The sequence below is a fragment of the Phoxinus phoxinus genome, assembly GCF_949152265.1.
Source record: "Phoxinus phoxinus genome assembly, chromosome: 11".
Lineage (NCBI taxonomy): Eukaryota > Metazoa > Chordata > Actinopteri > Cypriniformes > Leuciscidae > Phoxinus > Phoxinus phoxinus.
In genome coordinates this window covers 8,434,861-8,440,165 of record NC_136886.1, presented here as the reverse complement: position 1 = coordinate 8,440,165, position 5,305 = coordinate 8,434,861, and the positions used below count along the sequence as shown (strand labels likewise).

The window sequence follows — 5,305 nt, the reverse complement described above, 5'->3', positions numbered from 1 at the left end:
CCAAGGTGTGATCACTGCTCAAAGGTCTTATTAAACAGTCAACCGACCTGTACAGTTCAATTATTATGTTATGTTATCATATTCTGCACAAGCATGTGAGGCTACAGTCAAATGCATCTCAAAGATATTACAAAAACGAGGTAGAAAAGCTCTGAAAGGTGTCGACTAATGTAACTAATGGAATGTATTAAAGTATTAAAGTGCCTTAAGATCTTTCCTAACCTAAATAATTAGTCAATATTAAAAAGGTTAAATTCAACAGCAAGAAGAGCTTTCATGTCCTCATGTTGAGTCATAAATGTAGTCCCCTCATTAGTCATAACCCATCTGCAACATGTAAGTAGCAATTATGAGTCCTAAAAGTGCTTTTAAAGAAAGTGGAAAACCATGTGCAAGACGTTTAAACGAAGACCCTCTTCAATAACTCTCGTCACAGCTGCCTTGCTGGCCACTTTAAAACTGGACCCTGCAAAGTACACTTTAATGGACAAGCTCGAATACACCTGCCTTCGCTTTCTGTTATGGTCATAAATCTGAATAACTAAATAATAATAACCTGCACTAAAACATATTTGGAGTGCTTTTTAACTCAGATCGCCAAAAGTTTGGACTTTCATAAGAGCTAAATTTCCGTTAAACGCCATAAAAAAAATCAATATTCAAGAGGAAATAATCATACATTTTGGGTACATTCGCATGCAATGTGAGTGATTAATGCATTACAACTCATCTAAAAGTTTGTTGAAGAGCATGTTGTTTTGTTTGTTATGTTTAATTCATGTTACCAACATGGAGCCGAGCCAATGTCACCATATTGACTTTCAAATCGGTGATCTCTGAACTAACGTGAAATTGTGTAGTTGGAAAATGACAAGAGATTGATTTCCATAAGTCTCATAAGCACAACTGACTATGTAAATAGGGCTGATTTCTTTATGGGGGTGGGGGAAAATAGCTCGGCTCTCCATTTACATTATCAAATGACACAATTTACATTCATGTTTTCCATTTACTATCAATCAGTAACGTACACAGTTTTACTAGCGGGTGAAACCGTTAGAAGCACTTTTCTAAAACGTTGTCTGGCCAAGCTAGTAGGAATAGACTTTGCAGAAGCTCCATTAAACTCACAATGCCTCACAAAAGACTGACTAAAACATGTATTTCGCATCAAACATTGATGGCAGAATTGAGACATTTAGATGCATATGTGGGTTAATGCTTGTTGAGCACTTGTTTCAAAGACAATATGCTAATAGGCACTAATACGGCATATCATGCGCCGCAAACGGATGCTTTTTGTGACTGAAGGTCATGAACATGTATGAACGTTTACTGTAAACAACAGGGTTTGAACATAGACTGGCACTGTGACGTGGGCAGTGTCATGGTTTGTTTGTTTTGTTTACATATCACACAGGAAGTGAAGGCCGTGAGAGACATGGATCAAAAACAAATGTGGCGGTACACTATAGTTAAAGTGTGTACAGTCTTCGAATTCAGATTAGCTAAAACTGACCTTGCGACAGCATGCCGAAATACATCTAAACTGTTGGCACTTTTCAACCGATGTGTTTTGCCAAGACAATTAAGTCACACTTACAAACATATGAATGTCATTGCATTAGGTAAGAATTAAATATTAAACCAAGTGGCATTTAAATAAATATGAATTCACTTAAACAATTGGTAAATAAAGAAATGTATAAATAAATCAATTTTAAATATACAGTCATGGTCAGAATTAATGGCACCCCTGGTAAATATGATCAAAACTGGCTGTAAAAAATAAATCTGCATTGTTTATCCTTTTGATCTTTCATTCAAAAAATTGCCAAAATTCTAACCTTTCATTGAAGCAAGAGAATTGAAAGTGGGGCTAAATCACATTATGAAATAAATGTTTTTCTCCAAAACACGTCGGCCATAATTATTGGCACCCTTTATTAAATACTTTTTGCAACCTCCTTTTGCCAAGATAACAGCTCTGAGTTTTCTCCTATAATGCCTGATGAGTTTGGAGAACACCTGACAAGAGATCAGAGACCATTCCTCCATACAGAATCTCTCCACATCCTGCAGATTCCCAGATCCATGTTGGTGCTTCTTCTCTTCAGTTCACTCCACTCATTTTCTATAGGGTTCAGGCCAGGGACTGGGATGGCCATTGCAGATCTTGGTTTTGTGCTCAGTGACCCATTTTTGTTTTGATTTTGATATTTGTTTTTGGATCACTGTCCTGTTGGAAGATCCAAACATGGCCCGTTATAAGATTTCTAGCACAGTCTGTTAGGTTTCGATTTTTTATCTGTTGGTATTTGATCCAATACATGATGCCATGTATCTGAACAAGATGTCCAGGACCTCTGCTGTATATTTAATGCTCTGGGCCTAATTTTCTGCCAGAGTATTTCATTTTACACATAGGGTACTTTTTTTATCCCTGTGTGCACCAAACCCATCTTAAGTGTTTGCTGCCAAAAAAGCAATTTTTTTTTGTTTCATCTGACCATAGAACCTGTCCCGTTTGAAGTTCCAGTCGTGTCAGGTACTTTTAAAACGTTCTATGGACAGAGAAACCAAAAAAATAGCTTTTTTGGCAGCAAACACTTAAGATGGGTTTGGTGCACACAGGGATAAAAAAAGTACCCTATGTGTAAAATGAAATACTCTGGCAGAAAATTAGGCCCAGAGCATTAAATATACAGCAGAGGTCCTGGACATCTTGTTCAGATACATGGCATCATGTATTGGATCAAATACCAACAGATAAAAAAATCGAAACAGACTGTGCTAGAAATCTTATAACGGGCCATGTTTGGATCTTGCAACTGGACAGTGATCCAAAAACAAATATCAAAATCAAAACAAAAATGGGTCACTGAGCACAAAACCAAGATCTGCAATGGCCATCCCAGTCCCTGGCCGGAACCCTATAGAAAATGAGTGGAGTGAACTGAAGAGAAGAAGCACCAACATGGATCTGGGAATCTGCAGGATGTGGAGAGATTCTGTGTGGAGGAATGGTCTCTGATCTCTTGTCAGGTGTTCTCCAAACTCATCAGGCATTATTGGAGAAAACTCAGAGCTGTTATCTTGGCAAAAGGAGGTTGCAAAAAGTATTTAATAAAGGGTGCCAATAATTATGGCCGACGTGTTTTGGAGAAAAACATTTATTTCATAATGTGATTTAGCCCCACTTTCAATTCTCTTGCTTCAATGAAAGGTTAGAATTTTGGCAATTTTTTGAATGAAAGATCAAAAGGATAAACAATGCAGATTTATTTTTTACAGCCAGTTTTGATCATATTTACCAGGGGTGCCATTAATTCTGACTATGACTGTATATATATATATATATATATATATATATATATATATATATATATGTATATACACAAATAAATAAATAAATATATAATAAATGAATTACCAAACAGTTAAATAAATAAAAGTGGCATTTATTTTAAAGAAATACACGCATAAATGCATTAGACAGGAATTAAATATAAAAGTCAAATATTTAAATAAATAAATAAAATATTAAATAATAAATAATTAAATATTAAATTAAGTGGTATTTCTTCTAAAGAAATACATAAAAGCATTCGATGGGAATTAAATATTGGCATTTGGCAAGTGGCATTTATTTAAAAAAAATTACATTATGTAGGACAAGAGGCAAGAGGCATTTATTTAAATAAAATAAATAAATTATAACACTTCATTAAAAAAGTGTTTGTTGCATTGTTTAAATTACATACAGCAGAATTGCTGTTCATATAGTAATTTAAGGGGCGAAAACCCTTGAGGGGAACTGACTTTATACATTCATGACTTGGTTTAAAGTAATTACAATAATGTCTCATAAAAAGTGCCGTTTTGAGTAGCGCATCTTTTGCTTCTAAATGCCACTTAGTTATCTATTGCAATGAAATGAATTCAGAAGTGTGGCTATAGTGTCCAAATGCGCTTTCAGGCACACAAGTACGCAGTTAAAACCGTAAGACGTACCGTTCAGCATCCACAGGGCTGGACCACTGCACGCTCGTGCCTGCAGAACAGACAGCAGGTAGAAAGACTGGTGGAAGAGAGCAGACAGAGACGAGAGAAGGACATACAGGAAAAAACATCAGTGAGAAATGAGGAAATCTAAACTTTGAATCATCAGAGACTGGTGCTCCACATCCAGTTCCTCAAAAAAAAAAACTGATGTGGATTTTGTGCTAATTATCCAGCGATATTGTGATAGCTTTATCTCCAGACAAATCAAATGGAGTTTTCTTTTCGGAGAAGAACAAGGTAACGAGGGAGGGCACACGGAGAGAGGTCACTTTGAAATTGTTCATTAACCGCTTCCGTCGAGTTTATTTTCGCTCCGTGTTTAAATAATACCGCGATACATTTTTAGCATCTTAAGAGGGCAAAATTCCCTTGATTAAACAAATAATAGCACATTTGTGAAAACTGTAATTGGGTTCAAATTGATTCGAGCGTGTGCTCTAATTGCATTTAAACACTCTTCCTCCCTAACCCTGGATTCACAGCTTCTTAATTACTGGCCCTCAACACGCAAATCCCTCCGGCAGCAAGGTAGAAAAATAAAAATAGTGCAAGTTTTACGGCACATTGTTAAACTGACCTATAAACTTTTTTTTATTCAATATAAATGAAGGCCCAGTGGAGACTGGGAGGGTGAGGTGTTGAGGGAGTGCTACTAAACTCAGATTAGCCCAATCCCCTTCGGACTCCAATCCTGTCACTCATCTTCACCGACTTTCTCCCTCAAGTCCGTCCCTCGCTTTTTTAGCGCTAAGGGGAGGGAGAGGCAGAAATGTGTTTCCTGAGAGAGGTGGAAAAGGCACATCCTGATTAGAAGAACGGCGGCCCGCCTGGCCAGCGCGGACGCCGCTGGTGTCTGTCTTGCAGAGGCAGCAAAAGTTGCGCGTGCCAACTCAAACAGGGCTTTCTTTCACACTGAGGGCCGGTGTGTGTGAGTGCGCACCCGCGGTGGCCTTCCTGAGGGCGAGCTGCAGCTGGAGCACTCTGAATAAAGGTAACGGGCGAAAAGTCAACGCTACTGTAAACTCTCCACCCTCCCCCGTCTTTCACCAGGACGTTCCGAATCAAAAGAAGAAACGACCCCAGCTAAAAACATGAGCATTGTTTTTTTTTTCCTGCATTGCCTTCCCACGAATTACAATGGGAAAAGTTTGTAAAGAGGGCAAGCACTCGCTTTATTCCCGGGCTTGTGATCGTGCCAAACAAAATGCCAGGAGAGAAAGTGACATTCAGTGTTGGTTAA

General features: G+C 37.9%; 1 protein-coding gene across 3 annotated transcripts in view; it reads right to left on the bottom strand.

The window, feature by feature from the left end:
* Positions 1–4,077, bottom strand: part of foxp1b (forkhead box P1b) — a 137,449-nt gene extending 133,372 nt beyond the window's left edge. The window contains exon 1 of one of the 3 annotated variants that reach the window (XM_079628872.1): positions 4,015–4,077. The gene's annotated coding sequence lies outside the window, so the exon portion shown is untranslated. The remainder of the gene's footprint in view (positions 1–4,014) is intronic. The other 2 variants (XM_079628873.1, XM_079628874.1) reach the window with 2 other exon arrangements.
* Positions 4,078–5,305: the final 1,228 nt, after the last annotated feature.